Source organism: Glycine soja, chromosome 15 (genome assembly GCF_004193775.1).
Source record: "Glycine soja cultivar W05 chromosome 15, ASM419377v2, whole genome shotgun sequence".
NCBI lineage: Eukaryota > Viridiplantae > Streptophyta > Magnoliopsida > Fabales > Fabaceae > Glycine > Glycine soja.
In genome coordinates, this window is record NC_041016.1 from 11,956,186 (window position 1) to 11,968,206 (window position 12,021).

Consider the following 12,021-nt stretch of genomic DNA (forward strand, 5'->3'; position numbering starts at 1 on the left):
AAAAAAGATAGTTTTTTTTTTTTTATATGAAATTCACACTAAACAAATTCTTTCTTCTTGTGGTGAGATATGTGAGGAGAGAAGAGTCCCTTCGATTAAAAAATGTGAGTATAAGATAAACAATTTATAAAATAAAAATCTCTTTTTTTTAGTTAAATAAAAATTACTAAGAAAATTCTACATAATTTATTTAGGTTTCACCTTTCTTCTTTCCATATTTTTATATTTTTATTCTGTTATTCTTCTTTCCATCTATATAAGCGAAGAAAATTTTCTCATCTTTTTCCTTTTTTTATTCTTCTAAACAATATATAGTTTTTACTCTATTTCAACTCTATTTTTATTTTTCCTATTTTTTTCCTTCATCCCAAAAAATGTAAGACTTTAAATAATAGTGCAAACAAAATCCCAATTATTTGTATTTTACTTTCAAATATCATTTTTTTTTATATAAATCACATTTATTCTTAAAACAATCATGTTCCAACATGATAGTATCACTATTTACCCCTATCACATACCCTATGTCAACATTGTATCGTGTAAATTAAACCAACCCACTGCAAGTAACATCGAAAATGCAAATTATAGATAAAGCAACAATCGATGAGTTCAAGCAGCTAAGACAGTTACAAGACACTGGCAAAAAAATACAAAGAACATGAAGAAGAGAAGTTGGGAACATGAGACACAATCAATGGGGCCTACTTAACCCTCACATGTCACAAGTACCGCGAAACATCCATGAAAATAGAATATTTGCTCACTTCAAAATAATCTATATTGGGGGACACAAACTTCTACATAGTGGGCATGCGAAAGCTTTTACATCTCTCTCCAAAACCTTTTTACATACAATACAAGTCCTTATTTATCCTACTCTAAAAGACAAAAACATTTAATACTCTACGTAATTTTTATGTAATTTTACCATTAAAATAATACCAACACGTTACAACACATTTGTTACATATTTGGATTTCTTTCAAGTCAATAAAGTTTAATATAATTAATAAATAATCGAGTTTCTTAGGCACAAGCACAACTTTAAAACCAGAGACAATACTATAATTAAAACTAAAAACACTATCTATCTATCTTCTTCGTAGTTCGTACTACTATGGAACAGGAGAGCCAAGTCTGTGGCACTGGAAGCGCTATTTTAGGTGATAATTCAAAGACAGAGCAGTGAGTTTGGTCAATGCAACAGCAATACTTACCTGATATGATGGAGGACTCATGGACTACACTACACTATGGGGCGCTACATGAATATTCAGAAGAAGACAATCAGTGCTGCATCTGCATGAGTGACAGTGACGGCGACTTCGGTGCGCGGCGCTGGTGATGCAATGATTCCGATTTGGGTGCTTGACTAAGAATACGTTGTTGATCACGGCCGGGGAGAATGCATGGTGGCGATGGCATTTGGGGTTAATTGGAAAATAATTGATTCTCGAAATTTGATGGAAAATTACATATTTGAATAGTTAGATATTTTTTTAATATTATTTTTGCTTCATTATGTTTTTTAGTTATTTTATTTTAATATATTAAATTTCAAAAGTTTTATTTTGATTTTTTATGTTTTTAAAATATATTATTTTAATTTTTTTTAATTTTTTGTTAAAATTATTAATGTTATGATAACTTTTAAATTTTAAAAAATGATCAAAATCATATACTTTAAAAATATAAAGGATCATAATAATTTTTTAAAAAATTAGTATACCAAAGTAAAATATTTATAAAGCATAATAGACTAAAAGTAACATTAAATCTATTAAAATAATTAACTTTATATAATAATGGTTAAAAATTGTCACTATTTTTATAAAAAATAAACAACTAAGAAAAATTTCTTTGACGAAAGGAAAAAAAAATACAACACCACATAGATCAAATGACATCAACATATAATCTTGTTGAAACCACAAAAAATTCTTATACTCCTTACTAGAACACCAAAACTTTTCACGCAACTATGTTATTAGAAACTGATGCAGGGGAGATCAGAGTAAGAATTATCTTTGACGAAAGAAAAAAACATGACTTTAACTCGCCAATTAACCTAGATCTAAACAAGAAAGTTACAATGTGACTCTTTATGAAGTTTACAAGCAACACCTCTATTTGTCGCACACAGTCGAGTTGGACAAGTAGAGGGTTTCCTATTCGACATTTACAACCGGGCCAGATGAAAGCGAGTAGTGCAAAAAAGGGTCAAAGACTGTGTTCCATTGGACCAAAACAAACTAATGTTTCCAACAAAAAATATAAAAAAAAGATCAAAATGACACATTTAAAAAACTTAAAGGACTAAAATGAAACTTTTAAAACATAATGTACCAAAGCAAAAAAACTTTGAAACATAATGGACCAAAAGTAACACGAACCATTTTAAAATTTAAAAGTTAGCAAAACACTAATGTTTCTAACAAAATTAAAAAAAAAAGGTCTAAAATGATATATTTCGAAAACATAAAGGATTAGAATAAAACTTTTAAAACTTAATGTACCAAAACAAAAAAACTGTGAAATATAATGGACCTAAAGTGACATTAAGCCTTTTTTTAGAAATTTGAATACTTAATATTTAATTCAAAAAAAATTCAAGGGAAACCTTATTGAATTTCTTAGTAAACTAGCATGGAGTGTTCTAGCTTAAGATCCTGGGTTCAAGTCCTCGATATGCAGCTTCATTAAATACTTAAAGAAAGAATTTTTTCGCCCATGATGACTCTACCCAACTCAAACATGATTATTTTCACTAGAACAAACCAAAAAAATAACTTTTAAAATGGAATTCAAATGTATCCAAACTTTGTTTTAGGTGGTTTATAAATGTTAACACCTTGAGGAGGGTCACCTATGATGTTGTGTTGATGTTGGGACTTATAGTGATCGACTGTGGATGTAACTTGATGGTTTAAAAATCAAATGCATTGTTGATTTTTTTTATCTCCATGTAAAGGTGTAAGTAATAAGGATATGTACATGTTTATTGTCATGTATGGAAAGTCTAATTGAAGCATGGGTTATACCTTGGGGATACTCAGAGGTGTGGAGTCATGCATTACCTTGTCATGATAGTAACTATTCCTTTATAAATATCTTGAAGCATCTATAATGTTGGATTTTAAGCTGCATTCTTGAGCTCAAAATTTATTCTTCACAAGATCTACTACTAGACACAAGTTTGGGATTTCTAGTGTAAAGGATGAGTTCTTGTGGAAGAATTTTGAAGATCTGCATTAGTTTAAAAAAAAAGGGTTTTTTAATGTCTTTGTCCCTAACCGCTTCAACCTGGAATCAACAGAAATGGAAGAAGGGAAAGAAAAAGGAAGAGCAAAACAAGGGGATGAAGAGCAACAATCAAGTCTAGAACATGAACAGATTCAAAACAATAACAACAAGTTTCAAAATAAGAAATAAAAAATAAAATAAATTAAAAATATGCTTCGACGGTGGGCATTCGAACCACCATAAATGACACCACTCTTTCCCCAACGGGGTCCTTCACTTCTTTCTCTGTGATCGTCGAACACCATACTAAGCACCTCCGCCATGTCACGACCATGACACTTTGAACCATATTTGGCAGGGCCACCCCTTCCTCGATGAGATCTTTCACCTTCCTTTGTGATTTTGAGAAGAGGATCATGGAGATTGTTGATCTATGCAATTTTCACGAGATCGACGACCTTAGAGGTGAGATCATGTGCTCCTAGTTGAAGATCGACAAGATCCTTGTTAATAGGGGCAAGATGATGGTGGGGTAGAGAAGAGTGGGCGAAAAAGAAGGGTGGTCGCCGAGAGGATGGGGGCTACGGAAAGGTTGTTTTGGGCTAGTGTTGCATCTTGAGCTGTGAGTTCCAAAAGACTTCTCTTTGTTGGCGTGTATGCTCGATCATGAAGGATGGCATGATCATTGGCCGCCATGTTCTCTATCAGCTCCATTGCCTCCTCTAGTGTCTTCATCTTGATTTTTTCCCCTGCGAATGCGTCAAGGAGTTGCTTTGACTGTGGTCGCAGGCCATCTAAGAAGATGTTTAATTGCACTAGCTCGTTGAGTGATTCATCGGGGAATTGATGGAATGAGGATATTTCCATCTTTCCTTCGACAGTCTTTGACTCTGGGAACTATTTCTTTAAGAACTTTTCTACAACTTCCTCACAAGTCTGCAAGTTATTGCCTTTAAAGGAGTGTAACCACCTTTTTGCTTCCCTTGCCAAATAAAAAGGGAAAAGATTGAGGCGTATGGCATTCTCGGGAACACTGACTATCTTTACCGTGTTACATATTTCTATGTAGGTGGCGAGATGAGCATAAGGATCCTCATTCGGTAGACCATGGAAGAGGTTTCCTTGTATCAACTGTATGAGAGAGTGGGGATAAGAGATGTTGGCCACTTGAACCTCCGGCCTTGCAATACTAGTGAAGAATTGCGGGGTAGTTGTACTAGAGTAGTCCTCTAGTGTCACTCGTCATGCATGCTCCTCTTCCTACCTCGCATACACAAAAACAAACACTACCGTGCAAATTATAGAATAAAAAAAATGAAGAAGAAAAAAATAATGAATAAATTTAAAATTGTAAAATATAGAATAAAAGAATTAATATTTTCACATTGAAAATGTATGGCAACCAAGTACGAAGAACAAAGTCCCTGACAACGACGCCAAAAACTTGTTAACCGTTTGACAAGTGTACCAAATATCCAAGTAGTAAAGACTCGGAAGTCCGAGTGTTGATTTCCATAGAGACTTTGTTTTGTACTTATGTTGGATAATTTCCAATTTATAACAAGAAAAGATAAGATGACGTATAAAAGATGAATTTAAAATAATAATAACTAAATAATGACTATTAATAGAAAACAAAAGGAAATAATAGGAAATTCAATGAGATGAGAATGTTAAGACCTAGCATGCTTTACTTGCCTAAGATGTATTAATTGAGATTTTTCTTATCAATTAGGTGAATTTTTCCTACCCACATCTATTAGAATACTTGTCCTTGATGTCTCACGATGACCAATCTATCTTACCTATCTATCTCCTAAATGTCTTTGCAAAGATTCAATAGATAAAATGTATGAAGTTCTAATTCTAGATGCTTGCTTTGATGCATGAGCATAATGTAATCACTCTATGTCTAACAATGATTTTATTAAGATACCCCTTCTTTTTTGTTCTATTAGAAATTATCCTCTGTCGAGCGACTAATTCCTAAAACTGATGCATGCAAAAGCTTCCTTGTATTTCTATTAAGGATTACCTTCTGTCGAGCACCTAACCCCAAAGATAATGCAAGGATGGATGATGCGTGAAACTTAAAGTAAGAAAGGATAATAGGAAAGAGAACTCCTATTTGCATTGATAGATATGAAGTATACAATACATCTTTTGGGATTTTAGACCTATCAGATCCTAACTAAGGGTTTAGCCTCTCATAGCCATAAGGGGCCTTACACTTGAAAAGGAGCTTAGAAACTGATGGAAGAGAAGGGATGGAAAAAGGGAATAGAAAATAATGGAAGTGAAGAAAGAATTCCTTAAGGGAGAGTTCTCAGGCTTTGGGTGTGTATTAGAGTGCTCTGAGACTCGGTGTGCCTTTTCTTCTTGACTTGACTTTTTTTATAGTTGTTGGAGTGAACTTGAGTATGCGTACTCGTGCTTAGCGCGCGCTGCTCGCTAAGTGCGGGTGCCTATATTCGCGCTTAGCGTGTATCCTCTCACTTAGCACCAGTGTGTGTTTTCGGGCTTAGCGCGCCTCGTCATGCTTAGTGAGGGTGCCTGTATTCGCGCTGAGTGTGTGCTGCTCACTAAGTGTGTCTTGGGCGGGGCCTTTTTTCAAAATTTTGCCATTTTCTTCATCTTTTAGGCTTTTAATCCCTCCTTTTCATATCTGCAAGCCATGAATAGAAAAAACATCAATTCTTAACAATTAAGCATGAATAACAGCTAAATAATTATTTTTAAGGATATTTTCATTATATTTTTAGTATAAAAAATACCTCATATTTAATGGTTATCATGTAGTATGGATAAGTAAAAGGAAGTAAGTTGTAAAATGAAGTAAATATTTTGTGTGATGGATATTTCCAAAATCTCAATCTCTTTGAAATGTAAACTTTGCAATAATAAATCCAACCACATATATAAGAACATTGTTGGGTTAAAATTTGACAAGAAAAAAGAAAGAATAAATGTGAAAAGAGTGGGGGGGGGGGGGGGGGGGGAGGGGTTGCAAAATAATAATTCCCGAAGTTCTTTTTGGGTTTCCACAACTGGGCCTTCTTAAGAACCAACCTAAGACAAATCCCCTAAGAAGACGAACCAAAACCAAGGATTTCACGAAATCAGGACTAGACCAATTAAAAAAAACATGGAAAACCTACGCAGTTAGATTTTAATCTAATGACCAATGTTCGCTCGATGCGCTCGATAACACTATGCATCCATGACGCATGATAAGGTTTGTTCCCCTATGAATGTTTGGGCATTTTTACCCAAAAAGGGTACTTTTTTCGTTTATTCTAGATGGGGTTGATTTTGAATTATTTACCGAAAAGGGGTAAGTTGTAATAAGTGTTATGACTTTAATTTTTTTTTAACTGAAGTCGTAAATAATTTTACGACTTTCGTGTAATTTTTTTACAACTTCAAAATTCTAACCTTCTTTTTTTTGCTTTTACAACTTTGAAGTCGTAAAAGGTTTTTTTTCTTCTTTTTTTTGGTATTATGACTTCAAAGTCGTAATACCGTTTTATTTTATTTTAATTATTACAGCATATTAAAAGGTTTTAATTTTTTTTATTTGACGCAATTTTTTTAATTTTATTTTTTTTATTTTCAATTTTTTTTTAAATTGTAAAAAAAAATATTTACATAATTATTAAATAAATAATTTTAATTTTAATTTTTATTAGTTTTATTTAATATGTTGTATATTTTTTATGGTTTTATTTAATATGTTATTTTTTTAATGTTTTATTATTTAAAATATATTATATCTTTTTAATATTGTTTTATTTAAATATTTTTGTATATTTAAAAGTTAGATAATCTTTTAGTAATAAAAGTAGTTGTTAAATTAAAAACAACATAATACATTAATATAAAATGAACAATACAAATTAAAGAGAAACATAAAAAGTAGAAACTATATTAGCCATCTACTTACTTGTATGGGCAACTAGTACAATTATGTCATTCACTTCTACACAATAAGCATTTCTTAGGCTTATTTGGAAGTGGTTCGTCCATCTCATTATACATACGAGTAGTGACTGGTCTTTATGATGTTTGTTGTCGTTTCGAAAGATCAGACATAAAATATGGACCTAAATATTGAGGTCATTTGTCTTCACTTCCAAGGGAATGAAAGTGATGTTGATAAACTTTGAAAATATTTTCCAACTTGTATAGAGTGTCAACAAAGTCATCATAATTTAAATTGCAAAAAACACACGCTGCAATCGCATGCGAGCAAGGAATTCGAAGTGCTTGAAATTGTCCACAATCACACGATCATTCATTCAATTTGATAGTGCATGTCATTGCTCGTCGACCAAGTCGCATATTTGCAATTTCTTGAACCTCAAACTCCCTTGTTTCTCAAACATACATGCGAACATAATGTGAGGTAGTAATGTGTTGATTTTCTTGTATTATGACATATATGTCTTCAAAGTACCTATGTCCTGCATGTATCATATTCATGATTTTCATGCCATTAGTAACAAATGAATCATTTATTTTATTAAATGTTTCATTGACTAAGGCAGTAATAGGTAATGTTCGAGCTCCTTTCAAAACATAATTCATATATTTAGCAAGGTTGGTAGTCATATGGTCGTACCGTTTTCCTTCATCGTAGGCCCGGGACCATTTACTCTTGGAAATTTGAACCAACCAATGTGCTGCTTGTGGAAACTCTACTCACATTGTGAGCAAATTTGCCTCAAATCGTGGTTTCCTTATCTCATATCCTATACCAAAAGATAAAACAATGAGTAATAAATATAGTAAAGATGTAATGAAGCAAGAATTTGATGCATGAAATGGTTAGAAGCCTACCCATATTGATGACTTGTTTTTGTAAGTCAACATTTTTAAATTGTTTGTTGAAATTTGATGCAATGTGACGAATGCAATACGCAGACGAAACATCTGGTCCAATTCACCCAACTCGTTTTGATTGTAAAGCTACTAGCAAACTGGTTCCTTTACCTGATATTATATACAAATTTGGTTGCGGTGTAAGATATCTCCTCAAATAATACAAGAACCACATCCAAGCTTATTTGTCTCGCTCTCGACAATTACAAAAGCAAGTGGAAAATTGTTCCTACTACCATCTTGTCCGATGGCAGTCAACAAAGCGCCACGATATTTTCAGTTAAAAATATGTCATCTACTTGCACAATTGGCTTGTAATATTTAAAGCCTTCAATGCATGGGTTAAACACCTAAAATACACGATTAAGAATCAGCCTACGAGACTCATCCTCACCATCCTCCATTGAAGATGAAGTTTTGTATTTTACTATTGTAACTGGTACAAAGTGTTGAGTAGTTGTCAATCATATAGGCAGATAACTGTATGATTGTTCCCAACTTCCAAATGCCATTTCAAGGGCTTTTTGTTTAGTTGTCCATACTTTTTTATATGAAACAATATAACCAAATCGTTGTAGTATGTCTGCAATCAAGGTTTTGATTTCGATACCAAGATTTGCTTTCACTAAATGAACAATATTATGAATAATTACAAATAAGTCTAACCTAGCATGATCTTGTGATATAAAAGAATTTGTGCAAGTGTGAATACCGTTTAATTTCTTTAACTCCCACCTCTTGCGTATTTTGCTAAACGATACTCTCGTCCTCCAATAACATCCATTATCATATTGACTACACATGAAAACATACTTGTCACTCTTGTTCTCGACCACATCAAAATTAAATGAACACATAAAATGAAATTGTTTAATGGCATTCACAACTTCTTGTTTTGATTCAAATGCCTTCGTAAAGGTCATTTGAACTAGCACTCCCTCTATTTTAAGAGTACTCTGGATTTTCTGAAAGTTGACTACTAATAGTTTCAAAACTTGAAGATGACTAACTTTGATTGTTTGGTTCTCCATGTTCATGAAAATCATGTTGTTGCTCGTTGTAACTAAAGTTGCTAACATTATCTCTTATTGTGGGTTCTCCGTTAACCATCGGTCAAAAAATACAAAAAGTAACTTATTAGTGAAAATGTAAATAATTTAGTGTATCCATCGTTAAATAAAAAACACCAAACCAGGAAAAATTTAAAAAAATACATTCTTTTAGTAAAAGTCCCTAATTTTGTGTATCTAACGCTAAATAAAAAATATACCGAGAAGACTGTAAGTAAAAGGTGAAAATGAGAGATCCTTTTGTATTTTGATAAACATGCAAGATTGTTAGTTCGAGAATTAAAAGTGTGAACTAGACCTCCTTTTATAACTCACATCATAGGGAATAGTTAAATGTAAATAGTGAATACTAATTAGTGAAACATACATTTGTATCAATGAAAATAATAATAACTATCATAAAATATTATTATCTAATAACTTATTTAAGTTTCTAAAACCCTAAATTAATATTAACCGAACACTTATAATTTATTAAAAGACTAAACCCTAAGATATTATTATGTAATGCATTATTTAAATTCGTAAAACACTAAAAAAAATTAACTTAACACTTATAATTTATTAAAAAACTAAACCCTAAAATAATAATAACTTAAATCTTATAACTTATTAAAACATTAAACCCTAAAATAATAATAACAGTTACAATATTCTAATATTTAATAATCTATAATGTTTTAAAATTTGAAAAAAGCAAATAGTGAAGTCTTGGAGAGGCTCATGACTTCACTAGCCTCCATCCACCGTCCATTCTGTCAATGCACCAATCCAAGCCGTCCATGCACCATGAATAGTGAAGTCGTGGAAAGGCTCACGACTTTGAAGCCATTTGTAGTGTTGCGACTTCAATATGCACCATTTTTTGTTGCAGACTGCATGAAATATGCAGAAAATGAGCTACTATTTTGGGCATTTCGTGCTCAATGCTAGTGTAGAAATTTATTGCAATAATTTGGCCATTTGCACGCAATTAGTATGTCAGTCAAAGTGCTATAAAAATACAGAAAATTGCATCATTTTGGCCTTTGAATGAAGCTGAAATAAGTAGTGAATTGTTGAATCAAACTATAGAAATAATGACATCAACTTAATGCACTCATGAAGCATGCACAAGCCTTCATAATAGTATGATTCTCGTGCTGTCTAATTAATGGATGCACATGCTGATACAAGAATAGCATGCTGAATATTATAAAAGTAAAGCTTTGTACATGAACATGCTTGAATAACCTGCACTTGTGAAGCATGCACATGCATGAATAGTATACAAGTAAAGCTTTGTACAAGAAGGATGCACATGCTAGTAAATATCAGCCTCCTGAATATTATATAGGGTCTCTTACATGAAATGAGGTATCATACTTGTGGAATCTTAGTAAAAAAATAGTTGGGTGAAAGACTACAACTTGTATATAGCTAGTGAATAATAAGTTGTCATCACGGGCCACTGAAACGATTAAGTGCGTGAGGTCCAATCAAGTTGAAATATCACATCATGATGTTGATAGGCGGTTGTTTGATGCCGGATACATCAGGTGTAAGAGTTCATTTTATGTATCTCCTTTTATTATCAAATTTGATTGTGGCAGGTCATTACAGTTGGGGTGCAGCAGTATTAGCATCCCTTTTTTGAGCTCTAGATCGGCATATGAAGCCTGACCAAAGGGAAATTGGTGGATGTTTGTTGTTGCTACAGTCATGGGCATGAGACCACATTAAATGTATTGCCCCGAAGATAGATTACCTATCCATGGAAGAAGTACAAGAAGGACTTGGATTTCCTCTTGCATGAAGGTGGTCTTGTCCAACCTACCAATTCAATCAGATTGATACGTGTCATATTTGATAGATTACATATGAATGAGGTTCATTTCTTAATTTTGATGAGTTAAGTATTTTTTTTGTTTCCTATTCGAACTTAAATATGTGACAATAATAATGTATGTCTTGCAGTTCTTGTGAACTCCTTATGACACCACATAAATAAAATCATTAATTAATGATGTTGAGGTATCAATGCTTGTTTAGGCAAAAGTCCCTTTCATATGTTTTGCAATTGTGGAATGACATCAGGGCCATGAGACAATTTGAACTACAATAAATTATCCCAGATGACCTACCAAACCTATATCAACTCCATGACATAGATATGAGAGGGAAAACATATTTTTTGGCCTCATCATCATCGTCACTGGATTGCCAAATGGAATCATTGGAATGATTATATTATTCACGGTGAAATGGACCAAGGTCTTTTGCATGAAAATTCAAAATACATGCAATGGTATGTTCGTTGAACTAGACAATATATATCACGTGAGGGGACACTATTTACTGAGGTTGTGAGTTTAATTTACAATTTAAAAAAATTATTGATATTATTATTCATTATTATTTCTAACTTTGTAAATCTTAATTCACAGTATTATTCTAGCCATCACCAACATTAATCATATGCTGAACCCAATGTACCTCTAGTGCATGTTTCTGGATGTATGCCCCCACATCATCCATCAGAAGCTCAATATCAATCAGCGACCTTCTCTGGATACAGGTCTCAAGGATATCAACAAAGTTTTCAATCATTAGAGTTCTCATCGTATATGCCTCAATACTCATTTCAAGTTCCTTCTATCTCAAATGTTTTTGATGGACCGTCACAAAGGTTTGACACTACTTTCAACACTTCATCACCTGCATATAATTTACCACCATCGAGCTCTTGTTATCGTCCATCATTACCTACTCAAATGCTTGACATGAGTCATGAAGATGAAGATGAGGATGAAAATGATGATAACAACAATACCAACAATAACGA